This window comes from Vulpes vulpes, chromosome 4 (genome assembly GCF_048418805.1).
Source record: "Vulpes vulpes isolate BD-2025 chromosome 4, VulVul3, whole genome shotgun sequence".
Classification (NCBI taxonomy): Eukaryota; Metazoa; Chordata; class Mammalia; order Carnivora; family Canidae; genus Vulpes; species Vulpes vulpes.
In genome coordinates, this window is record NC_132783.1 from 24,253,253 (window position 1) to 24,265,548 (window position 12,296).

The window sequence follows — 12,296 nt, forward strand, 5'->3', positions numbered from 1 at the left end:
TCAGAAACCTACTCTGCTTCTGATCTATTGTGTGACCTGGGGCACATGCGAACTGTACTGAAAACTTTCTAATCCATTTATAATGTGTGGAGGATGACAGTTATAGCTACCCCCTAAAATTGCTGTGATGCAAGGACTGGGGTAGTAGCAAGCATGGAACTAACGTGGTTAATTTCTTCACACCTAGGATAACATTCCCAAATCTAGTGCAGGGTTGCAGAGGTCCTGGATACTCCGCAGTTTCCATACCGACAATTCAGTATACCGATTTCAGATAACACAGGCCAAACTCTGTGGCTGTCATTTAACATGCTCTTTTAGAATTAGCAGATTCATATATGCCTCAGGGTGAGTCTTTATGCTTAGGTAAGATGTTTTCAGTTGTTAGATTAAGTAGACTCCATTGAAGGAGACCTGAGACTACTGTGAGTTCAGGAAGACAACAGCAGAATGTGAAGATGATTCATGCACACAGAGTCCATTTTGACTGATCTGAACAGGCCTACATGGGTCTCTGTGGAAAGAAGTGGAATGGACAAAACGTCGTTCTGTGTATTGGTCTCATGACTCTGTAGGAGGTAAATCAAATGACACTAGCAAAGGTTCTCAGCCAAAGCCAGGTGCTGTCTAATGATTTCTCCATTTGTGGGTAGGTTTGCATGAGGACACTTGGCCTCTCCGAGGTCCCTCTCCTCAGGAAGGCAATAAAAGACCATACTGAGACCTACCAGTATTGGGAAGGGGAAGTTGTCCTTATGAAAGATATCCGTGAGGGAAACTCCAAAGAGCTGTCCTGGTTTTTCAGACAGTGCAGCTCTGTACTGGTTGTTCTGGCAAGTGCCAGCACAGTGGCAAAATGCCGAGTTCGTGAAAGCACTGCTTTCCTTGGTGTTCTGGTCTGAATCTAAGGAAGAAGGGAGATTAGTGTTTTTTTAATTCACTTAGACATATTTTCACCATTGCCATTATACAGCATGTTCATTGTATAGGCTAGAAGAGGGAAAGTGAGTCATTTCTTGTGCAGAGCTCTCCACGTTCTGATATTGGCTAACAGCATCCTCATGGCATTGGTGAGTTCTTGCCAATAACATTAGACTGATGGGTAAACCTGGGACTTGATCAGACTCAGGGTGATTATTTTCTTGGCCATCAGTTACTGCCATTACACTGATCTGGAGGCACTGAAACTGTAGATGTTTGCTTTCTACTGGTGTGATCAGTGGGTTCAGGTATCAGACCTGATTTTATTTTTTTATTTTTTATTTTTTTCTGATTTTAAAAGCTATAAGTTTTTGGTATGCAAATCAAGCTGAGTTTGGTAATCCTGTGCTTTCACAGCCAGGCTCCCCTCAGCCTCAGATTCTCTCCTTGGCTTTCTGAGTGCTCAAGTTTCTACCATCCAAAGGAATTGCCTCTCAGGACACAATCTGCCTGACCCCTACTTCTCTGGTTCCTCTGCTCTGGGCCATCTTCAAGGACGACTTTCTGCAGTCAGGGTCCTTGGGAAGTAGTCATCACATGCTGGCTATGTGGTGGCTGTGTTCTCTTGTCATACCCCACCAACCCACCCATAGATGATGTTTTTGGTTAAATAGGTTTAACATTTACTGAAAAGAGCCTAAGCCACAATGAAGTGTGGAAACACACTTCCTCACACACACACTCAAACATACATGTATATATACACCTACACACAAGTACAAGGCTTGAAAGAAAACATAGAAAATGCAAAACAATAAGAGGTTAGGAATGCATTTATAGACCACCAGTTTCCAGAGATGATTTTCAACTACTCAACATTCCCTATTGAAGGAAGAACTTTCCAAAGAAAAGGAGATCAGCAGTGAAAAGCTGAGTTCAAATTTCTACTGCTCAGCAGTGAATGTTTCCCTTTGAAGATACCTTAACATTGCTTAAATAACCAATTGCTTTAAGAGTCAACAGATGAGCCAAGCTGTCGAAGGATAAAAAGATGAGGAACATTTCAACAAATAACCTTAAACGCTGGGCAACTTGGCTTTTCTGGGATGTAGTACGTGCATCAGCACCTCCACTCATGTGGGGCCAGCATTGCACCAGAAGCATCTTGGTTCTGCGACTTAGCAAGCTCAGCATTTTAAAGCTTTGGTTTGCTCAACTTTAACGTAAATGATGCTGTCTACACCAAGTTAAACTAAATATATAAGATACTATTCGGCACAAGGCAATAAATGTTCCCAGGATCATTAATGAATGGGGTCGCTTCAAAAGGGTCGAATAATGTGAAATATATGTGGAAGAAAACTGGGGCATTTGACTTCCAAAAGGAAAGTAAGAATTTCCTAGACCTATTTCACAAGGGAACCCTTCCTGGGAAAGGGAAAACAATGCATGGATCATATATTCTATATGCACTGATAGCAATCCCCGTCTACACGCTGGCATGATTCAGAAATGTACAGTTCTGTAGTTCTAAATAGCTCACTTGATGCCTAGTTTGATTCTCTGTTCTGAGACTTGTAGTGATTTAGGTTTTCTTAATTGCCCCCATGAGTGTGTCTATGTTCCGGAGTCTTCTGGTGCAGGACAAGTTGTAAAATGGTGAAGTGCCACTTATCTAATGGCTCTGTGTCATTGATGTATATAAATAGTTGCTGAGGTGTCCAAACTGCTCTCTGGTCCTGGGAAATTGGCCTGTACTCTTATTGCTGAGGCATGTCTTTCACACCCAGTGGCTTTTTATTTCTTCCATACTATTCTGGGACTGATGGAGATACATGTTCCATGTTGAGGTATTAGAAACTCTGCATGGACATAGAGGGCCCCATAGTTCTTAGACATGTCAGCTCACTATTCTGTGAGGATTTTCTGCTTCCATTTGGTTTCCATGCAGGAAATGGTGCAGATATCCCATGTACCTACCAAAGGTTTTAGGCTTTTTTCCCGTGAGATTGCCACCGAAATCTTCTACTCTATGCCATGAATCATTTCTGTTTCCTAGAAAGCTAACACTGTAAAACTCATAAGCAACATGGAGATCCCTTTTCCTCATATTCTCCTCTTGCTTCTATGCCCTGAGGAGGTGATTTAATTGTCTCTGAAGGCAGCTTACGGTAGGAAGCAGGATGAGGGAAGGAATATCACAGGTAAAAAAAAAATTAGTATTTCTAAGATACTTCCTACCCTACTTGGAATACCCCTTAGGAAATGCTGGTGTACAGAACTGAGGATGAAAAGCCAGTGAAGGAAAGGATATGTGTGGTAGTGGTGCTGCTGTGAGTTTTATGATGTGTGGTCTCCAGAAATAATGCCTCCTTGTCTTGAAAACCACCACCTTTGGCGTGGTCCTTTGCACAGTCCTCTCCCACATTAACTCTTGAAAAGTCCCTCTTGCCTCTGGGTACTCTTCCTCCACCATATGAAAGGAGGAGAAGCTATCTTATGGAAGACATGGGGACCAATTGAAAGCCAGTGCCAATACACAGAAACCTAGGTTAGCTCGACAGGAGCTGCAGGCTAACTGTAAGTGCACAGGTGACCTCAGCTGAAACCAGAACTGATCAAATGAGCTTCCACTGAAGGGTTATGTGAATCATAAACAAAGAAATGGTTGTCTAACCTACTGAGCTATGGAATGATTTTTATTATCCATAAAAAGGAAACAACACAACACAGTACAATACAATTCAAAAAGTATGTCATAGGATATGGTCGGCATTGAAGATAGAGGAGATAATTTGTGGGAAGATATCCTCAATATGAATATATGGGACCAAGGAAAATCTTTTGAATGCAAATAGCTGGGTCTTGGAAGGGGTTCATTTCTCATTCATTGGGAAAATAAAGAGGAGGTGTCAAGTGTCATCATGGAGATTCCAGTCTTCAGTGCCTTACTAAACTGTAGACATGTAGGTGGATGGACCACATGGGGACTTGGTAGCATTCTGCAGTTGTGCTCTTCTGGAAATCACTATCACTCTCAGTGGCTTGGATTCAACAGTTTGTTTTTCTGTCACTGACGACATGAAAAACAAACACTTGTCTTGCACCAGCATATTCTCTGACTTGGCACTAGACTCATCTTAATTGCTGATGACATGGATTACCCTAAAGATTTCCTGAACACAATGAGGTATATGTTGTAAAACGAAGACATCAAAAGTATGGAGGGATTGATGATATGTGTCTCCAGGTTCTGAATCTAAACTTTATTTACAAAATGGGGTGTTGCCAGTGAGCTGTGATTAGCTAGGCTCCAATAATACTCACACTAGTCTCAGGGGAACTTCTCCTAGTTTTATTATTTGCATTTTAGAAATGTTTTTACATCCTTTATGTTATTGAATCTTGACAACACTTCTAAGATTTAGGCATTATTTTTATCCACATTTTAGGCATGAATAAAGTGATACGGAGCTAGAGTAATTGGCCAAAGGTCCTATAGCTGATAAATGGGGGCACTGGAATTTGTACTCTGGAGAGGTTGTTTGACATCAAGTCAAGTCCTTTTCTCTCAATGATGCTGGTTCTTTTCAACTCATTTTAAAGAGCACTGGAATCCTATGGTGCCTCAAGAGCCACTGATCAAAAAGAGGATGGAGGAGGAATAAAAGTCCCATGCTCTGGTTTCAACCAAAGTAGAAATAAATAATTATGCATTATATGCTGATCTACATATATAATACAATATAGATGTGGGATCCATTTAAAATTGTGTTTTAAAAAATCCCCAAACACTGTATCATACCATGCTATCTCCTAATACTGCCAAAACGTCTTGAAGTTTCTAAGCTTTCGTGGGTCTCCAACAGTGTGAAACCTCCCTTGACCTGCTAGCCAGCCTTCAGAAGAAGGAGCAGCTGGGAATCATTGCCCTGGGCATGCTCTGGGCTCCAGAACAGGGCTAAGTATCTGCCATGACCCCTGGCAACCTTGCTGCCTGTGTCTCCCTAAAGCCTATTAAATTATCCACAGTACCTGCAGCCTTCTCATTGTAATGACAATTCTTTGAATTCTCTCCCAAGAGAGAAGTGATGTCTTCGCCAAATATCTTCAAGCAATTTTCAATCATAAACTGTATGAGAGAAGCCTGTAATGCAAAAAGAACACAGTGGGGTGCTCGTTTTCATATGGAAGAGTTATAGGTCACATTTTGTTTATAAACCTTGGATCTAACCAAAACTGTGAAAGACTTCTATGAAAAATTTAGAGTTGATAAAATATATATAGAAACCCAAGTTCTCTAATAAGATAACTTAGAGTGATACTTTCCATTGTACTTTGGGTACAGATTTTAAAATACTAGTAGTCAGTGGACTAAACTCCTACTTTGTGGCCTAGTTTAATACCTAACATTGTGATACCAATGGTTTCATTGTTAAAACTAGGACAGCTTTCAAAGTAACCTGCCTTCTTAAACTTTACTTATTGTGTAAAATTTTGCTTCTAGAAAATATTGGGTTGTAACTTAGGATAATATCTCATTAAAATGTGTAAAACATACATGAAATCCTATGAAATCCATTTCTAAAATAGGGAAGAATGTTTTTTGGAAAGTGGATATTCCTGTGGATTTTTCTTTTTTGATGTTTTCTTTTGCTTGGTTTTTGAGTAAAAATCACAAGTCTGGAGAGAAAACATGTCTGTCTGTCTAACCACAGTCCCTACTCATGTCTTGCTTTGCCGAATGCTGGCTCTCAGCATGAGCTTGGGGAAAAGCTGTCATCTTATTAGGTATGTGTGGCTTCATTAGGATGTTTTGTAATATCTCACTAGTTTCTGTCGGATGTAGCAGAGGCAAAACTGTAGCCAAGTATTTTTCTAAAAGAGCCACAACTTGCAGAGCAAGGCCAATGTGTTTGGAGCCATGGGCACTCATAGTGCCCGAGTTACCTAGGATGTGCCAGTAAGAACCACAGGAGCTGGGGGTTGTTACCATGAGGTCATGAGGAAGCCATGGCTTTGACCAAATTTCCAATCTCCCTCCTCAAGGATCAGACTGAGAGTTGAACCTTGGCTTGTCAAACTCCGAAGCCCAGGTCTTTTCTATCATATTATGCCACTCTCTCTCTCTTTTGTTTAGTCAGTCTAGTATTGAATCTCTTGGATGGGAAAGAAGCAACTCAACTGCTCTGCATTTCGCAATTTAACAACACCCCTTCCCATATTCCACCAGAGTAGGATAAAGAAGTCTGCCATTCCAAGGAAGGCAATGAAGATGTGCACTTTTCAGAACTGTTCCTTCCAATTTACTACTACACATTTCAGACTCAAAGCATGGATTCTAAACCACAGGGGACACATATGAGAGATCTCTCTACCTTCTTAATCAAGTTGTCTTCCAATTCAAAGCTGCAGGAAATGGGTGGACAAAGCAGACTTGGAGCTATACACATTGATAAATCATAAGCTGTCATCTGATTGGATGAGGATTGTTGCTCAATGTTGTAGAGCACGCCGAAAAGGTATCGCAAGAGAACAACATTCGCTTTTGGCAGCTGTGTTAGAAGCCTAAATCAGAAAGATGCACTTTTGAATAAGGCAAGTCATTGCACTTAGCAGCTTGAAGTATAGAGACGGAGAGCAGAGAACATCTCTCTAGATCCAGTATACAACCTGCTGTAGCAGAGTTCCAGGCATTAACGTATACAAATATGTTTTATCGAATTCAATTTCTGAGCTAACCCTCTCTGGTTAAATGTTTGACAAACTGAAGGTTATACCCGGGCTGTTGATGCTCTGGCATCTCTCTTAGGCCACTGACTTTTGTCTACCAGTTTCATATATAAGAGAAGTTGTACAACGGCTTAGGAGTCTACTTAATTAGGTCAGGAGAAGTACAATAATAGCCATAAGGCATGCCTGTATTCTGAAACTGGCCTCCATGGGTGAGAAGAATTGAAACCATTTGGCATTGTATGTTCCCATTGATTTGGGGAATATAAATAATAGTGAAAGGGAATATAAGGGAAGGTAGAAGAAATGTGTGGGAAATATCAGAAAGGGAGATAGAACATAAAGACTCTTAACTCTGGGAAACGAACTAGGGGTGATGGAAGGGGAGGAGGGTGGGGGGTAGGGGTGAATGGGTGACGGGCACTGAGGGGGGCACTTGATGGGATGAGCACTGGGTGTTATTCTGTATGTTGGCAAATTGAACACAAATAAATAACAATTAAATATATTATTAAAAAAAGAAACCATTTGGCATTGAATGTTATTTTAGTGGTCAAAGTGGCAAGAAGGAAGCCAATATTTTCCTAATAGTATATTGGCTGTATTTCTGAGCCATGACCAGAGTAGAGTAATTATTGCATCATTACCTCCGGGCTGCATTTATTTTTTCCTTCTCAGTGACTTCGTCAAGAACACAAAGCCATTTTTCGTAGAGGTCCGATGAAAGTAAACTTCCTTCGATATTTTCAAGAAAATCCTTATGTGGATAAAAAAAAACACACACACACAAATATACACAGAAACACACACACACACATATGTATATTTAATACAAAATATATATTGGAAATATCACAGAGAAAACACTTAGCTGAAAACTTCAGTTGATTCCTACTTCCTTCATAGATACCCAAACTGTGACCCACATGGGGCTAAGCTCTGACTCTCCATTGACTTGCACGTGCAAAAGCAGGTGTGTGGCTTTTCTCTGACAAAAATGAAAGCATCAAAGCAGAGCATAGCCTTCAGTGGAAAGGAAGACAAAGCTCCCTTCTATCATAGGGCACTTGCTCTTTTGTGTGCTTTTCTGCAAACTACTACAAAAGCTACTCTCATAATTGCATCATTCTTCCTTTCCTGAACTATACAAAAGTAGAGAATCTAATGGCAAACTCATGATGTATTCATTTCTAGTGTAGGATGTATTCATTTCTAGTGTAGGTCAATTCTCCAGATAGTTTGACATGATACTATTCAGACCAAGGTTGCAGAGTCTGTTCCTCCACAAAGATTAGTCAACTTTAAGTAGGGAAAGCTTCAGAAATGTCTAAGAACTCTATGCACACGTGGTCACCATCTTCCTAGCCTGTGCCTATAACACGGGAATAGAAAAGACCCTACTAAGTCTTGCTAGAAACATCAATTCCATGTGTGCACCTTCAAGAGGGCAACACTTACCATGGTATTCAAGTACCTAATGGATGATCATTCTTTTCCTTGTGACTTGATGCCTATATATATATTTGCTGTGTGTTTTACTCTAGCCCAGTGTAGTAGTGGTCAGAGACTATTGGTATCTTTTGTGTAGTTAAACAGTAATGGGGGACAAGGAAAGACCAAATGTGGCAAGGAAGGACCACATATGACCTTGATTCTAAGAGTGTCATCATTACTGCCTTCACATAGTTTTGTTCAGAGCTGTTAGCAAGTGCCAAGCTAGATGGATTAAATTCTTTGTTCTAGTTCTCACTTCTTTCTCCATTACCATTTTAGCAATAGAATGGGATATCTGTGATGTAGCTGTATAATTTCCAAATTAATCTAGTTCTTGAGTCCTTCTACTGAATTTTCAGAATACAAAAGTACTTTTGTCTCTTGCACCTACTCCAAAAGTTAGATTTATCAAAACAGGCATGTATCTAGAGCTGGTTACCATGTCGTTATAACCTTGGATGGTGGGATAGACATCTCAAACATTAACTAAAGGATGCCTAGGATGTGGTGAAAGGAGACACAAATGGCGAAATCCTTCCTCCATGACTTATAATGTAAAAGGCACTAAGAAACAGGAGACAATGCGACAATGATGGTTAAGAATGATTGGTTGCCTCACTGAGCCTTTTTTAGATTCCTCATAAAATAAACATTTGCTTACTATTGTGAACTTCCATACCTATCTTCAAATGTTTAATATGATTTTTCTTTTGGAAACTGCCTTCATTAGGAGTGTGGTGAAGAAGCCATCAAAAGCAGGATGTTTGCTTTGGTAAACATTATGTATGTATCAGTGTATATTTTGAAATTTCTTATTATTACTAGTAATCATATTAGTATTAGTATTTTGCATGGAGTCTTCAGGGGCGTGGTGTGTGGTGAAAACAGAAAGTATTTCTAATGTATTGGGCTTTTAACTCCTACAGTAGATTCCTTAAATTTTGAATTCATGAAGTGTTTTCCGAATTGAGAAGTTCTCAATCAGTTCTGCCCATGTCGCTCCTTGGGCAATCATAATGAAAGACACCAATCACAGCTTGACTTACTCATGTGCGGATAAAGTTAGAACTTTCCCCACCTTTAAAACAAATGCTACCACAAGAACAGATTTGCTGTAATGCCTCACTCTGTCTCCAGAATTTAGTTTCTTCCTTAGGATTCTGCATGCCTTTATACTACCTGGTTTTCTGAATATGCCTTCCGTGAGTGGTCCTTTCTCATTGATAAAGGACAGCATATCCTGAGAGAAAAAAAGAAGAGTATATGGCATTTCATATCCCAAGCCCAGAGTAAAAGCTTGCTACCTTTTTGAAAGAGCTAGGCGATGTGATGGTATACGGTGTTAGAGCTGGAAGGACTAAAGTCAATTTAGATTCTTTAATCAATGTCTCCCTATAGTTTCTACCCAACATCCACCTGACAGTCATACGCTGAAACATTGTAATCACTTATTTTAATCAGATTTTTTTCTCATTGAATTTACCCTTTTAAATCGAACTCCCGTGTTTCAAGGCCTTGTGGAATCCTCGCCTGATTCCTTCTGGAATCAGTCTTGATTCCTTATTCCCTTACATAGATGCACTTCCCCAAGTATGGAAATCTTTTTGCCATACTCATTTCCCATTTGTTGATTCTTCTTTAAGTGATTGTATCCTCCATTGCAACTATCTCTATTTCCCTTCTTCCTTAAAAAAAAAAAAAGCTCAAATGCTCTCTTCTTATTAACTGATTACATTTCCTTCATGAGTCTTTCACTGTCCTTTGCTCTATGTTCATGTCCTCTCCCTGCAGTGTAGAAAGATAATAAGGGCTGGAGTCTGATAGACCAAGGGATCGGAAACCTATTATGCTTCTGATCATTTGTGTGACCTGGGGCAAATGTGAACTGTACTGAAAGCTTTCAAATTCATTTTTAAAGTGGGAGGATGATAGTTCTAGCTACCCCCTTAAATTGATGTGATGCAAGGACTGGGGTAGTAGCAAGCATGGAACTAACGTGGTCAATTTCTTCACACCTTGGATAACATTCCCAAATCTAGTGCAGGGTTGCAGAGGTCCTGGGTACTCAGGAAATTTCCACAATGACAATTCAGTACACCGATTTGAGATAACAAGGGCAAACTCTGTGGCTGTCATTTAACATCCTCTTTTAGAATTAGCAGATTCTTATATGCCTCAGGATGAGTCTTTATGCTTAGGTAAGATGTTTTCAGTTGTTAGATTAAGTAGACTCCGTTGAAGGAGACCTGAGACTACTGTGAGTTCAGGAAGACAACAGCAGAATGTGAAGATGATTCATGCACACAGAGTCCATTTTGACTGATCTGAACAGGCCTACATGGGTCTCGGTGGAAACAAGTGGAAGGGACAAAACGTTGTTCTGCTGTATTGGCCAAATGACTCTGCAGTAGGTAAATCAAATGACACTAGCAAAGCTTCTCAGCCAAAGCGAGGGAATGTCTAATGATTTATCCATTTGAGGGTTGGTTTGCATGAGAACACTTGGCCCCTCCGCGGTCCTTCTCCTCAGGAAGGTAAAAAAAAAAAAGACCAAACTGAGACCTACCAGTATGGGTAAGGGCAAGATGTCCTTATCAAAGATATCCGTAAGGGAAACTCCAAAGAGCTCTCCTGGTTTTTCAGACAGCACAGCTGTGCACTGGTTGTTCTGGGACGAGCCAATGCGCTGGCAAAAGGCCGAGTCTCTGAAAGCAGTGCTTTTCATGGTCTTCTGGTCTGAATCTAAGGAAGAAGGGAGATTAGTGTGTTTTAATTCACTTAGCCTTATTTTCACCATTGCCATTATACAGCATGTTCATTGTAGGGGCTAGAAGAGGGAAACTGAGTCATTTATTGTGTAAAACTCTCCATGTTCTAATGTGGCTAAGAGGGTCCTCATGGCATTGATGAGTTCTTGCTCCTATCGTTCAGACTGATGGTTCAACCTTGGGACTTGATCAGATTGAAGGTCAGAATTTCCTGCCATCAGTTACTGTCTTTGCAATGCAACAGGAGACACTGAACCTGTAGACGTTTGTCTTCTACTGGAGTGATCAGTGGGTTCAGCTGTCAGATATGATTTTAAAAGCCAGAAGGATTTGTATGCAAATCAGGCTGAGATTAGTAATCCTCTGGTTTCAAATCCAGTCTGAGACCAGAACTGCTCAGATGAGTCTCCACTGAAGTGTTATGTGAATCGTAACCAAAGAAATGGTTGTCTAACGTACTGAGCAATGGAATGATTTTTATTATCCATATAAAAGTATACAACACAACACAGTACAATACAATTCAAAAAGTAGGTCATAGGATATGGTAGGCAGTGAAAAGGGGAGATAATTTGTGGAAGATTCCTCAATATGAATATATGGGACCAAGGAAAAAACTTTAAATGGAAATAGCTGGGTCTTGGAAGGGGTTCATTTCTCATTCATTGGAAAAACAGAAAAAGAAGTGTCAAGGGTCATTATGGAGATTCCAGTCTTCAGTGCCTTACTAAACTGTAGACATGTAGGTGGATGGACCACATGGGGACTTGGTAGCATTCTGCAGTTGTGCTCTTCTGGAAATCACTATCACTCTCACTGGCTTGGATTCAACAGTTTGATTTTCTGTCACAGACGACATGAAAAACAAACACTTGTCTTGCACCAGCATATTCTCAGACATGGTACTAGACTCATCTTAACTCCTGATGACACGGATTATCCAAAAGCTTCCCTCAACACAATGAGGTATATGTCGTAAAACGAAGACATGTCAAAAGTATGGAGGGATTGATGATATGTGTCTCCAGGTTTTGAATCTAAACTCCAATTTACAAAAAATGGGGTGTTGCCAGTGAGCTGTGATTTGCTAGGCTCCAATAATACTCGCACTAGGCTCAGGGGAACTTCTCCTAGTTCTATTAATTGTGTTTTAGAAACGTTTTTACATCCTTTATGTTATTGAATCTTGACAACACTTCTAAGATTTAGGCATTATTTTTATCCACATTTTAGGCATGAATAAAGTGATACCGAGCTAGAGTAATTGGTCAAAGGTCATGTAGATGATCAACGGGGGCACTGGAGTTTGTACTCTGGAGAGGTTGTTTGACATCAAGTCAAGTCCTTTTCTCTCAATGACGCTGGTTATTTTCAACTCAT

At 40.2% G+C, this 12,296-nt stretch overlaps 1 long non-coding RNA gene across 1 annotated transcript; it reads right to left on the bottom strand.

The window, feature by feature from the left end:
• Positions 1-827: 827 nt before the first annotated feature.
• LOC140598440 (uncharacterized) lies at positions 828-8,157 on the bottom strand. Its single transcript, XR_012000871.1, has 4 exons — positions 7,302-8,157; positions 6,300-6,489; positions 4,957-5,068; positions 828-904 (listed from the first exon to the last, which is right to left on the bottom strand). It is a non-coding gene; the product is annotated as an uncharacterized lncRNA (long non-coding RNA).
• Positions 8,158-12,296: the final 4,139 nt, after the last annotated feature.